Source organism: Schistocerca gregaria, chromosome 1 (genome assembly GCF_023897955.1).
Source record: "Schistocerca gregaria isolate iqSchGreg1 chromosome 1, iqSchGreg1.2, whole genome shotgun sequence".
NCBI lineage: Eukaryota > Metazoa > Arthropoda > Insecta > Orthoptera > Acrididae > Schistocerca > Schistocerca gregaria.
In genome coordinates, this window is record NC_064920.1 from 199,718,500 (window position 1) to 199,733,159 (window position 14,660).

Consider the following 14,660-nt stretch of genomic DNA (forward strand, 5'->3'; position numbering starts at 1 on the left):
TCTAATGGTCTACATCATACTAAGCAAGCTAATGCATTATGTTTTTGGTGTCCCCACATTTTTTCAACGACTGTAAGTACTTTTATGCCTTTGTGATACGTTGATTAAAATTTCATGACCATGCGAGCGTATTTCGATACAAAAACATTCTTCTCTAAAGAATGGTATGTCTTTTGAGTATGGAAGAAATTTTCGTGTAGAGATCCCAATGCAGCATCCTTGGAAGTCATAAACGTGCAACTTATCCCATCTTTTGGACTCTACCACGAGGGACATGGGAGCATCAAACCAACACATCGCACAGACTGTTGGTTGTAACACAACGACTACAGAACCAGTGGTGATGAAATGGGCTCAGGACAACAAAGTGCATACAGGAATAGGCAGGAGTCCTTCCTGAAAGACTATATCATGAGGAGATCGTAAAACTGTTCGACTGGCTTCTGAAGAATATATGGATGATAACAAAGGGCATAGGTTACAGCTAGAGTGTCACTGAGAACCTTCTGCAACTCATTATTTACCGAGCGAGGTGGCGCAGTGGTTGGCACATAGGACTTTCATTCGGTAGGACGATAGTTTCAGATCTGTGACCGACCATCCAGATTTAGGTTTTCCATGATTTCCCAAAATCGCTCCAGGCAAATGCTGGAATGGTTCCTTTCAACGGGCATGGCTGATTTCCTTCCCCATCCTTGAAAATAATCCGAACATGAACTCCGTCTCTAATTATCCTTTTTTTTCCAGATTACTGGGAGATGAGTGGAGATATCGAGTTGTCATGCGTTGTCTACCGCTGACATCACTTCGCAGGCAATAGAGAGTTGCATGGTCTTTAGCCAAAGTCTAGTGGGATTCTGTGTTCAGTGATGACACTCGTTTTTGTTTGTTGTGGTCAGAGACCCATTCCTCTACAGTTACTGGAATCATAATGTGAACAGATATTGGACATGAGAAAAGGCCTAATTTGGTAATTGTTGAAGGAAGACCGAATGCTCCCCAGTACTTGGGCAAGAATGTTAACTTCTTGACCTGGGTACCAAAGGGAATATTTCAGCAGAATAATGAATAATCACACACAGCAGTTCACATCACAAAGTCTTGAGAATACATCGATCCCTGACCAGCCTAACCGGTTTTTCAACTATTCAGCATCTGGCAAGCTACAGGAAGACGTATACTTCCATACGAGTCTTTAATCAGCTATCATCATCAACTAATACAGAATGTGTTCGGAGATTTTTCACGTTGACATACGCACGCTGTTAGCCTCCTTGCCGTAACTAATACAAAAGGGAATATATAGACCATGATGTGACAAACGTCTCTACAGAGTTCGATACATATCGGACCGGTGCTTCACTGTACAATGCTTTCCATTTACGTCAAAGTATTTTAACAGAGTCATGTCTACTGCCACTATTTCATTATACTATAATATTTATTACCTAGAATTCTCAGATCCGTGTATCCGTTTCTGATTCACTGTGGGGAAGCCTCAGCTTTTTAAAAGAATGTGTGAACGATATTAACTGAAATTCGCCCGCAGTCAGTGAACGAGTAGAGATGGGCCACTTGCCTGGCGTTGAGTGTACTGTCGTCTGACGGAAATACTACCTCAATTCTCATTGAAGGATTTCTCTAATCAGTGGATCACTAGTCCAATAACCGATTGTATCGGTTGTATATTTATTTCAAAGCTGACATGCTCCGGAGATTTATTTCGAAAAATGAACCCAGCAAGCGTCATCGTCTGCAGGAATACGGCAAGTATTTTAACACAACATGTTAAGGGTGGCAGTTTTATTCCCTAACTGAGGATTTGCCAATACACTAAATTGAAAATGTTTCTATGTTCCCAGAACCCACAAACATCTTCGACATAAGCAATGGAAACGCTTATTCACAGATGAAAGCAGACAACATTTCTCAGTAAAAAACTCTACTACAACTGTTTTGGGTTCTAAGATCATTTTCAACGTGTGAACTAATATTTCCAGACACTGAAATTTTAGCAAATACAAATTCTTAATCTGTGCGAAGAGGAGGTACTGACAAACAGTTTTACAAAAACATAACTTGAAACATTATTGCAACGGGTTCACCACGGGTATTCATTACCATCGGGAAAAAGCCAAAAGAATACTAATTGTGTTTACTATAACTTACTGCCATGAAAGCAGATTTTGGAACTGTGTGCAGCATCAGAGAGCGAACAGAATGAAAAATTAGATTTGTGTAACTTCCTGTGGGATCAAACTGCAGAGGTCATCGGTCACACACACAGCCACACACACTGCCATGCCAGAGGGAGGACTCGAACCTCCGACGGGATGAACCGCGCGGACCGTGGCAAAGCGCCCAGACCGCGAGGCTACCCGGCGCGGCACAGGATGAAATTGAGTGTAGGAAACGACCAGTATTAATCGCTTCATTGAATCATTACGTCTTAGTTCAATAAAACACTCTTATAACATTTAATTTCTCTTTGTCTGAAGGGGTAACTAATGCCATTTATCTTTCAATATTTTAGGAATAGGAGTACAACATTTGAAGTTTAGTTCGGTGCTAAATTTCGTTGGGAGTATTGGCTGACATACCAGGGGTAATAGTCTCAGAAGCGTTGGGACCCATTGCTCTAGTGAGAAAGGACACTACGCGATTTGTAGGTACACAGAGGATAAATCTTCGGATAAACCTGGAGTACTTTAGCTTTCGGAGTAAATCTCTCTACACGGTTATTTGAAGGCAAGCAATGGAACACACAGAATGAAGTTTACTCTCTTCGAATTTGAAACGTGCTAATATAGCAAATGTTTATGAAATTACGGTGACAATAGGAAAATCATAACCGGTACAACAACAGTTTTTAAGCCTTTGCTAAGGACCAATCTGGCCGCATACACGGAGTCAAAAAACAATATGTCAAACATACAGTATGTGGCTAATTGTAGAGAAAAAGGCTGATGGTTCCGTGAAAAACACACACACACACACACACATACACACACACACACACACACACACACACACCGATATAATAAAGGAGCACACGGAGGAAGGGGGAGGGTAAGAGAAAGGGAGGTGAGGGGGAGAGAGAGAGAGAGAGAGAGAGAGAGAGAGAGAGAGAGAGAGAGAGAGAGAGAGAGAGAGAGAGAGAGAGGTTTTAATACAGTGCCTATTGTTAATACCTGAACACGTAGCGATAACCAGAAAAGGTGCAATTCGCGTTTTGTGAATGTTCAAACAAGCAGTAATCCACAACATGATTATCAGATTATCAGTTTAGTAACCGCTTAACATGCAGGATCTAGTAATAAGATTTCACACAGTAACAATGAATCTTGTCAAATGCAGAGTCCGCCCAAGCAAATTATAATTAATCGGAAAACTGTGGGACCGGCAACCTGACAACGGACGCCTGCAAACATAATGTCTGCAACCCGCAGCACACACGCGCATACTCCCAACACTGACCGGCATGTTTCTACAGTGAAAACGCGTTTGTTATCACTAGAGACCGGATTTTATGCAATATCAAGTTAAGAAATATGTACCCAAAATGAGTGTAATATGTAAATAAGTGTGAATGAAGTAATTATATGTAAAACACAAAATTTCATTTTTTTTTTTGGCTAGAAAATGTCAGTTCACAGTAGGCTACTCAAATATCTATGTTTATTCTTTATCTGTTCATTTCTTCTACAAGGTACTGAAGTACATGCTCCTCTTATTCAAGTATTTAAGTCATACTGGAACCGTATGTACGATTAATTAGAAAATACTTTTCTCAATCTTCTTTCGCCACGTACTGTCTTCTGTCTGACAATATGGTTTTACAAATAGATAAGGGTAGCTCAATGACGCAAGAGGTAAACAGCGTTTATTTATACAGAGGAATTGTGCTACGAATAATATTCTTGGGAGTTTCTACAATTTTACTATTAAATAATCGAGACAAATTAACAAGATTTGAGTATCTAGGGTTCTTATTCAGCTCAGACTGGAGGTTACTAGAAACTACACCTCTCACTTCAACTGGTGCAACACCGATCTTCTGAACTGCATCTTCCATTATTCCCATAACCTCTTGGAGGGGCATAGTTGACGTCTCCAGTTTCTAACACTATCGGGAAGACAGATGAAGTGACTTGCGATGTGTGAAACTGAACTGAGCACTTTAGAACTGTTAAATGCTGGCAAGGGTTCACTCACAGACAATGCAGGATCAGGAGAAAAGTTCTCCATCGCTGACTTCACAGTTTAAAATTGCTTACTGTAGATGATCACTGCTTCAATTCAAGTTGCCCACCTTGTTATCACTGGCTTCGGAGGCAGACGTACATCATCAGGGAGCTGCTGATGATAGCGTTGTACACGATAAGCACATTTCGTTGCTGATATCGGTGTATTTATTTCTGGGAAATGATGTCTGGCTGTCTCTACCACTCGTTGAAACGCATGAGACGTACATGTAACACACGCTAAGTTAGGATGAAATGCATTAAGCAATTTCCTCGTTTTCAACGATTATGGAACTGCATCTGCCTATGACAATAGGACCCTCTCTTCTCCCTACGCCATTTAACCACTGTACCTGAATTCCTTCATTAATGAATCTAGCAACTGTTCAATTACTTATTGTCTCCAACGGTTTACAATAAAATAAATAGGGTTTGATGCAGCCTCAAAATCCAACTTGCCCATAGTTAGATTAGCGATGAAACGGCCCACAGCAGCCGGCCGGAGTGGCCGTGCGGTTCTAGGCCCTACAGTCTGGAGCCGAGCGACCGCTACGGTCGCAGGTTCGAATCCTGCTTCGGGCATGGATGTGTATGATGTCCTTAGGTTAGTTAGCTTTAATTAGTTCTAAGTTGTAGGCGACTGATGACCTCAGAAGTTAAGTCGCACTAGTGCTCAGAGCCATTTGAACCATTTTTGAGCCTACAGCATGTGTTATCTGATGACCGGAAACCCATATAAGTGATTTGCGATGGCAGCCCCGATTTTTTTTCCAATAAGTCAACATAACAAGAATCCAGGTACTTGTCGTCGGGAATGTTGCCACTGCAGTAATTCTGTAAGAAATGTTTTAATCAAGGTGCCTGAAGATTGTTCCACATTATGCGCCCTGCAACCGGTCTTAAACATAGTTCCTTGTAAAATTCATTGTGAGATAATGTAGGTCCCTGATTGTAGGCTGTCCCTTCAAATGTCAAGTAAAATCCGTTGTTTATTCCTAATTTGTAGATAGTTTCATAAATGTTGTTCAATTCGAGATTTCATCGTACATCTTATAAGTTTATTAAAAGTCTGGCGAAGGCCTTTTCTGCCTTCAGTGTTTAAAAACTGCCACTAGAAATCCATGTTTTCAGCTCTGATGACAGCGAAGATGCAACCGATGCTATGGTTAACTTAAATGCAGCTGACTGTACATATTGCGAGCGTCTGAGAACAAGAAAAGAAACGGTCTAAAACGAGTCATTTTTGTACGCGTCGAAACTGAGCAATTTAGCTGTGACAGGCACAATGGCAGATGTTTTATGTTTTTTAGCTTTGTATGGGAATCTATGCATTGTACAGGCTTTCATTCAGCCTTGGTGGAAGAAAATGGTGCTAAAATCGGCGAGATAATAATTACGACTTTGCAAGACGTGACACGCGCGGAAATTTAACACACTATGTAATCAAAAGTATCCGGACAACTGGCTGAAAATGACTTCCAAGTTCGTGGCGCCCTCCATCGGTAATACTGGAATTCAGTATGGTGGTGTCCCACCCTTAGCCCTGATGACAGCTTCCGCTCTTGCAGGCATACGTTCAATAAGGTACGGGCAGGTTTCTTGGGGAATGGTAGCCCATTCTTCACGGAGTGCTGCACTGAAGAGAGGTGTCGATGTCGGTCGCTGAGGCCTGGCACGCAGTCGGCGTCCCGAAAGATACCCAAGGTCTTCTGTAGGACTCACATCAGGACTCTCTGCGCACCAGTTCACTACAGGGATGTTATTGCTGTGTAACAACACAGGTCGTGCATTATGAACAGGTGCTCGACCGTGTTGAAAGATGCAATCGCCATACCCGAGTTGCTCTTCAACAGTGGGAAGCAAGAAGGTGCTTGAAACGTCAATGTAGGCCTTTGCTGTGGTAGAGCCATGCAAAACAACAAGGGGCTGCAAGCCCACTCCATGAAAAATACGACTACACCATAGCACCACCGCCTCCCAATTTAACTATTGGCACTATACATGTTCGCAGATGACGTTCACCGGGCATTTGCTATACCCACCACCCTGCCATCAGATCTCCACGTTGTGTACCGTGATTCGTCACTCCACGCAAAGTTTTTCCACCGTTCAGTCGTCCAATGTTTACGCTCCTTACACCAAGCGAGGCGTCGTTTGGCATTTACCGGCATAATGTGTGGCTTATGAGACAGCCGCTTGACCATAAAATCAAGCTTTCTCACCTCCCGCCTAACTGTCATAGTATTTGCAGTGGATCCTGATGCAGTTTGGATGGTCTGGACACATGTCTGCCTATTACGCATTACAAACCCTTTTCAACTGTCGGTAGTCTCTGTCAGTCAACTGACGAGATCGGCCTGTACGCGTTTGTGCTGTACGTGTCCCTTCGCGTTTCCACTTCACTACCACATCGGAAACAGAGGACCTTGGGATGTTTAGGATGTATGACAAATGACACCAATCAAAAAAAGTTCAAATGAGTGTGAATTCCTAAGGAACCAAACTGCTGAGGTCATCGGTACCGATACTTAAGACACTACTTGAACTAAGCTAAACTAACTTACGCTAAAAGCAACAAGCAGACAGGCTCATGCCGAAGGCAGGATTCGAACCTCCGGCAGGAGGGAGCACCCAACCAACTGACCACGTTCGAAGTCCTTTAGTTCCACGAAGCGCACCATTCTGCTGTCACGAACGACTACTGAAGTCGCAGATATGGAGTACCTGGCAGTAGGTGGCATTAAAATGGACTTAGTATGAAAAACATACGTTTTTGGGGTGTCCGAATACTTTTGATCACATAGTGTATTTTATGGAAGGTGCTGGCACGGTATGCTCCTGCCACCTTATAGTGAATGTACTGTGAGAAGTTGTAGAAAATTATTTTTAATACGCAAATTAAGTGTTTTAGCGCCCACGTTCGTTTTCTATATTTCTTTGCAGTCACGAGGAAGAGAAGGATGTCAGTTAATATTTTCTTGGCGGAGCTTTCGTTCTACGCACAAAAACCCGTATTTAATGCTTTCCAATTATTTTGTTACCGATTCTGAAGCCACAAGACTGTGAATAAGCAGTAAATACAGCAGTCTGGATACAAAAGGGAAAGAAAATACAGTTTTTTTTCCGTCGTGTGAGGATTGATTCCTGAAAGTCTGCCTGTTATTTTCGTTCCGCAGTACAGCGCGGGAAGTTACGCATACTGCTTCCGTCTTAGTGTCCTCAGTTACGGCAAGTACGACGCCAGAGTTCACATGACAACAGTAGCAGCCGTAACACACGCTAGTTAGCGCGTACGTCGTATTGCTCTATATCGCGAGTGAACTTGGTGCACAGAAAACAATCTGTGTTATTGTAATTGGACGGCTATTTCACTATAAGTGAGAACTATAGAATTGTAAATATGCCCATATATACTATTAAATATCATAATACGGGAGAATTGTGTGAAGCCGCATATGAATGTCCATCCGAATATGGGCTTAAAGCACATAACTAGTTGCGCAAGATTAACCCCAACTCAGACAAAATTTCGGTGACTGGCCAGGGGCTTTTTTTTTTTTTTTTTTTTAGTATTTTCCTGTAAGAACACAGTGGTTTCCGCTGGCCCGTTACAGAGTAATGATGTACTTACGGTTTATTCGCTTTGTTATCTATGTTACCTACGTTTCAACGAAAATACCTCCACAGCAGTGAAAAATCGTGCAATATGCTATCGCCAAATCGTACAACACAAAAAGCCTCAGACACATGAGAAAGAACTGTGGAGTACTTTTCGCCGCTAAGGGAATAGCTCACTGTAACGTCATTCTCGGTCTATTCCACTGCGTTCAGTGAACCCATACGCGAAGAGCAAATCGGCCAATTCCCGATCTGTATACTTGTCGGTACTGCTAAATATCACTTTTAACGTACAACTAACACTGCCGGAAGAACAAACCCTAGACAGAACCAAGCAGAAACTATCTTGTGTGAATGGGACACTTCACTATTGCCTGCAGGATTTCGTCTCCAGATCTTCAGCCGGCCACTGTTGGATTTCTCCTTGAAAACGAACTTTTGCCCCAACTAAGTGAGTGGTTTCGTAATAAAGATGCCATTTTTATGCATTTTGGGGCATCTTGGCACAAGGCTAAAATCGTTTTCAAGTACTTGGAAGAAAAGCAACTGAAAGTGTTCCTGGGCAGGGAGTAGTCCTGATATGAACCCAATCGAAAATTAATGGGCTATTGTGAAACAGAGGATAAGGAAATTTACAATAATCACCAAACAAGATCTCACGGAGAAACTAGAGGAAATCTGGTACCATGACAATGATATTAAAATGTCATGTGAAAAGATCATAAAACTATGCCAAACAGGATGAAAACTTTGATTAAGAACAAAGGCATGCACAGAAAGTATTGAATGTATAAATATAAACTGTAAGTGGATGTAAATGTGTGCCGGCCGGAGTGGCCGTGCGGTTCTAAGCGCTACAGTCTGGAGAAGAACGACCGCTCCGGTCGCAGGTTCGAATCCTGCCTCAGGCATGGATGTGTGTGATGCCTTAGGTTAGTTAGGTTTATTTACTTCTAAGTTCTAGGCGACTGATGACCTCAGAAGTTACGTCGCATAGTGCTCAGAGCCATTTGAACCATGTAAATGTGTAACAAATGTAAAGTTCTGGCAAATTGCCTGAAGTCTAATAATTCGAACACGTCTGTAGTGGCTTAAAAGGCGCTTGTTCGCCGAGTCTTTGATATTGTTCATCAACATGGGATCCTTATCCAGGTAGGACTGATAGATGAGATAGAGAGGATCCAACGAAGAACGGCGCGTTTCCTCAAAGGATCGTTTAGTCGGCGAGAGAAAGTTACAGATATGTTCAACGTACTAAGTTGGCAGATATTACAAGAGAGGTTTTGTGCACCACGGAGAGTTTTATTATCAAAATTTCGAGAAAGCACTTGACGTGTAGTGTCGGACAACACATTACTTTCTTCCACATAGATCTCGCGTTTTGACTACGACGAGAAAAACTGAGGCTTACCGACAGCCATTTTTCTCACGAAGCATTCGCGGTTGCAGCAGTGTAGGGGAGGAGAAGGGGCGAGGGAGGATATCAGTTAATGGGAGGTTTAATATCTTTGGCCCGAAAAAAAGCATGTTCTTTGAGAATTTTTTTCTCGGGGTGTGTTACAGATATCAATGTCAAATTTGGTCAAAATGTTTATTGATATTTCTTCTACAAACTGGAATTTTTTCGAAATGTCGAAGAGCAAAGGTTGAAGTGCCGTCGGAACGAAACAATATTTCGATGTAGACCTCCACGCGCGATATGTCACAGCTCAGCCGGCTCGTCTGAAATCAAAACTGAGTTTACATTAGCGAAATATATATTAGATTCTATCGAAGTTGTACCTTGCTTAGGTTATTTGGACTACAGGAAACAAAATGACGACCATTTGAAAAAAAATAGGTTTTTTCACTGATTTTTCGACTTCGTCGACCAAATAAAAATATTAATAGTCGATGGATCGGAATAAAAGTGGTACTCCTAGACAATTTAGCTAGCTTCGTCAGAAACAAAGAATCATGCCAATCGATTCAATAGGTTTGAAGTTACGATACCGCGCGACACAAAAAAGTCCTTTCGAGAAAAACGCGTTTGAAGTTTTGACTTCATACAAATGCAATACTATGCGACGCACGTTCAATCTGCTATTCCCGGTCCATAAACTAGTCCTTCCTCTTCCTCACAGAGGGCGTTCTGCTCGATCTGGGCCATCCTGCGCTGCTGCAGAGCCGCTCATGCGGCCGGTGACAGGCGCTTTACGGCCGCTTGAATCCGGTGATCGTCCGAATGCTTGGCGAACTGCGTCGAATAGAGTCCCAGGATGACGTCCATCGCTGCCATGGTCTTCAGAATTGCTGAATACCCTCCGTTGAAGCAGCTCACTGCCAGGAAAGTGGCAATCTCCACAGTCTTCGCACCAGAAAGCAAATGCTTTGGAGCTAACTTCCAAACAACAGCCCAGTAAGACGGCAATCGCTGAGCATTGCCTGTAGGAACTCCACAGCATAGATTATGACCAAACCAAACTCCTGACACGGATTTCCAAATACTCGGACTGTGTCATCAAAAAAGCCATATAGATCAGAGTAAGGGAGCCACAACTAAATCGTGATCGCGGTTACATCCTTAGCACGGCGTGGGAACCTGCGATCAGCCGGATTAAGAAGAAAAAGAATATTTCCCAGGGTGTACCGACTTCGAGGGAGGAGGGAAGAATAACGAGAGCGGTGCCGGCAGATCCTCCTGGAGGAGAAGACCTAGGACGCAGCGCCCAGACGGCGGGAGAACGGACGCTGTACCTGGACCGTGCGCGGGGCGCGGACCGCACCGACTCATAGGAAGCGCCAGAGAGAGGAGCAAGAGGGGGATTGTCCCATCATATACAGGGTGGTACAAAAAGGTACGGCCAAACTTTCAGGAAACATTCCTCACACACAAAGAAAACATGTTATGTGGACATGTGTCCGGAAACGCTTAATTTCCACGTTAGAGCTCATTTTAGTTTCGTCAGTATGTACTGTACTTCCTCGATTCACCGCCAGTTGGCCCAATTGAAGGAAGGTAATGTTGACTTCAGTGCTTGTGTTGACATGCGACTTATTTCTCTACAGAACTAGCATCAAGCACATCACTATGTAGCATCAACAGGTTAGTGTTCATCACGAACGTGGTTTTGTAGTCAGTGCAATGTTTACAAATGCGGAGTTAGCAGATGCCCATTTGATGTATGGATTAGCACGGGGCAATAGCCGTGGCGCGGTACGTCTGTATCGAGACAGATTCCCAGAACGAAGGTGTCCCGACAGAAAGACGTTCGAAGCAATTGATCGGCGTCTTAGGGAGCACGGAACATTCCAGCCTATGACTCGCGACTGGGGAAGACCTACAACGACGAGGCCACCTGCAATGGACGAGGCAATTGTTCGTGCAGTTGACGATAACCCTAATCTCAGCTTCAGGGAAGTTGCTGCTGTACAAGGTAACGTTGACCACGTCACTGTATGGAGAGTGCTACGGGAGAACCAGTAGTTTCCGTACCATGTACAGCGTGTGCTCGCACTATCAGCAGCTGATTGGCTTACACGGGTGCACTTCTGCGAATGGTTCATCCAACAATGTGTCAATCCTCATTTCAGTGCAAATGTTCTCTTTACGAATGAGGCTTCATTCCAACGTGATCAAACTGTAAATTTTCACAATCAACATGTGTGGGCTGACGAGAATCCGCACGCAATTGTGCAATCACGTCATCAACACAGAGTTTCTGTGAACGTTTGGGCAGGCATTGTTGGTGATGACTTGATTGGGCCCAATGTTCTTTCACCTACGCTCAATGGAGCACGTTATCATGATTTCATACGGGATACTCTACCTGTGCTGCTAGAACATGTGACTTTACAAGTACGACACAACATGTGGTTCGTGCACGATGGAGTTCCTGCACATTTCAGTCGAAGTGTTCGTACGCTTCTAAACAACAGATGGATTGGTAGAGGCGGGCAAATTCCATGGCCTCCAGGCTCTCCTGACCTCAACCCTCTTCACTTTCATTTATGGGGGCATTTGAAAGCTCTTGTCTACGCAACCCCAGTACCAAATGTGGAGACTCTTCGTGCTTGTATTGTGGACGGCTGTGATACAATACGCCATGCTCCAGGGTTGCATCAGCGCATCAGGGATTCCATGCGACGGAGGGTGGATGCATGTATCCTCGCTAACGGAGGACATTTTGAACATTTCCTGTAACGAAGTGTTTGAAGTGACGCTGGTACGTTCTGTTGCTGTGTGTTTCCATTCCATGATTAATGTGATTTGAAGAGAAGTAATAAAATGAGCTCTAACATGGAAAGTAAGCGTTTCGGGACACATGTCCACATAACATATAACATATTTTCTTTCTTTGTGTGTGAGGAATGTTTCCTGAAAGTTTGGCCGTACCTTTTATAACACCCTGTATATACAGACGCCGGCCCACCGCCGGTCAGTACATCAGCTCACCTGATGGTAGCAACGTGGTCGACTGGCGAAATATTGTGTCCTATGCACACTCATACCAGGCTGTTCACCCGAGATTTATTTCGTCTTAACTTCCAAACACACGCGTTCAAACTTTCATTAGAATTTTGTGTGTTCCCTCTCAATCACCAGTACAATAACTCGTCTTCTGGAAGAATAAATAATGGCGCGTGAAAAAGGCCGATTTCAGGCAGGTCATTTTTTGTATTCAACGGCGAATAACAAACATTTCCGTTCCGTTTTCGGAAAAACCGTTTCAGGGGTGGATTCTAAACACTTTTACGGATCCAACTACGCAATTTTTTTAAAAAAATCTATTTTTTCGAACCAAAATATAGTAAACCTCGCCTTAATGTTACGAGACGTACCCTCCGCCACACATCATGAGGTGACTCGCACAGTATATGAAACTAAATGTAGATAAGTGACGCACGGCGCTGACAACCGACAGGCCGTCTAGTGCCTATACTGTTTTCCGAGGCAAACAGGAAGGCCAGCGCGAGCGCATGTGTGTGTGCGTGTGCACACACAGAGTTCATACACCGCAATGGCGTGCACGGAGCTGCCACACTGCCGGCAGAGCGCCCAGTACGCCATAACTCATCGTGACTGTTCCGCCTCGCGGGCCAACGACCTGCCCGCGCTGTTTGTCCCAGCAGCCTAGCGTTAACGGAACGGTCGCGTTAAGTGCCAAATGGGACTCGGTTCGGAGCACGTTGCTGCAACTCAGAGTGTGTTGTCCCGTACCACAACCTGTCACCCGCTTCTCACACGTAATGCCCTGCCTCCCGCACTTGAGCCAAGAAGCGTGCGTGGTTGCGTTTTCGTGACGATCAAATGGTGTTCGCGGCAGTGGAAACCGCAAACGGTGCCTGTCTCGTATGTTCTATGCTGACTGACAGTGCCAAAAGGGATCACGAAGGGAGAGGGAACAGAGGTAGTGCCGTCAGAATAAGAAGCAGCTCATTCCGGACAGGGTATCGTCTTCTTTCTATGTTTAAGTTCTGCACATCAGAATCTAAACGAATTTGCTAGCACTATCCAGACTGGTAAGTGATTAACTCACAAGCACATTCCTCCCGGATCCCACACATCCAAACCTCGTCGGTAAATCTGTCTGGGGTGAGAGGGTAAGGCTATTGGCTCTCATTCGGTAGGTCTCGGGTCCATATCCCTGTACAGTTATCAACTTTATTTTTTCCGCCTTTTCCTTGCATCGTGCGCTGTGGCAGGATGATACTTTTACAATGATACGACCGACTTTTCCCCCCTGCTTGCAGACACACTACTGGCCATTAAAATTGCTACACCAAGAAGAAATGTAGATGATCAACGGGTATTCATTGGACAAACATATTATACAACAACTGACATGTGATTACATTTTCACGCAATTTGGGTGCATAGATCCTGAGATATCAGTACCCAGAACAACCACCTCTGGCCGTAATAACGGCCTTCATACCCCTAGGCATTGAGTCAAACAGAGCTTGGATGGCGTGTACAGTACAGCTGCCCATGCAGCTTCAACACGATAGCACAGAGGAGTGACTCGCGTATTGTGACGAACCAGTTGCTCGGCCACAATTTTGCAGACGTTTTTATTGGTGAGAGATCTGGGGAATGTGCTGGTCAGGGCAGCAGTCGAACATTTTCCGTATCCAGAAAGGCCCGTACAGGACTTGCAACATGCGTTCGTCCATTATCCTGCTGAAATGTAGGGTTTCGCATGGATCGGATGAAGGGTAGAGCCACGGGTCGTAACACATCTGAAATGTAAGGTCCACTGTTCAAATTGCCGTCAATGCGAACAAGGGTGACAAGGGTGACCAAGACGTGTAACCAATGGCACCCCATACCATCACGCCGGGTTATACGCCAGTATGGCGATGACGAATACATGTTTCCAATGTGCGTTTACCGCGATGTCGCAGAACACGGATGCGACCATGATGATTCTGTAAACAGAAACGAAAAATTGACGTTTTGCCATTCGTGCACCCAGGTTCGTCGTTGAGTACACCATAGCAGGCGCTCCTGTCTGTGATGCAGCGTCAATGGTAACCGCAGCCATGGTCACCGAGCAGATTGTCCATGCTGCTGCAAACGTCGTCGAACTGTTCGTGCAGATGGTTGTTGTCTTGCAAACGTCCCCATCTGTTGACTCAGGGATCGAGACGTGGCTGCACGATCCGTTACAGCCATGCGGATAAGATGCCTGTCATTCGACTGCTAGTGATACGAGGCCGTTGGGATCCAGCACGGCGTTCCGTATTATCCTCCTGAACCCACCGATTCCATATTCTGCTAACAATCATTGGATCTCGACCAACGCGAGCAGCAAC

General features: G+C 44.3%; 1 protein-coding gene across 2 annotated transcripts in view; it reads right to left on the bottom strand.

The window, feature by feature from the left end:
- LOC126336741 (protein yippee-like 2) overlaps window positions 1-14,660 on the bottom strand; it is a 566,443-nt gene that overhangs the window by 104,780 nt on the left and 447,003 nt on the right. The gene's annotated exons all lie outside the window — the stretch shown is intronic.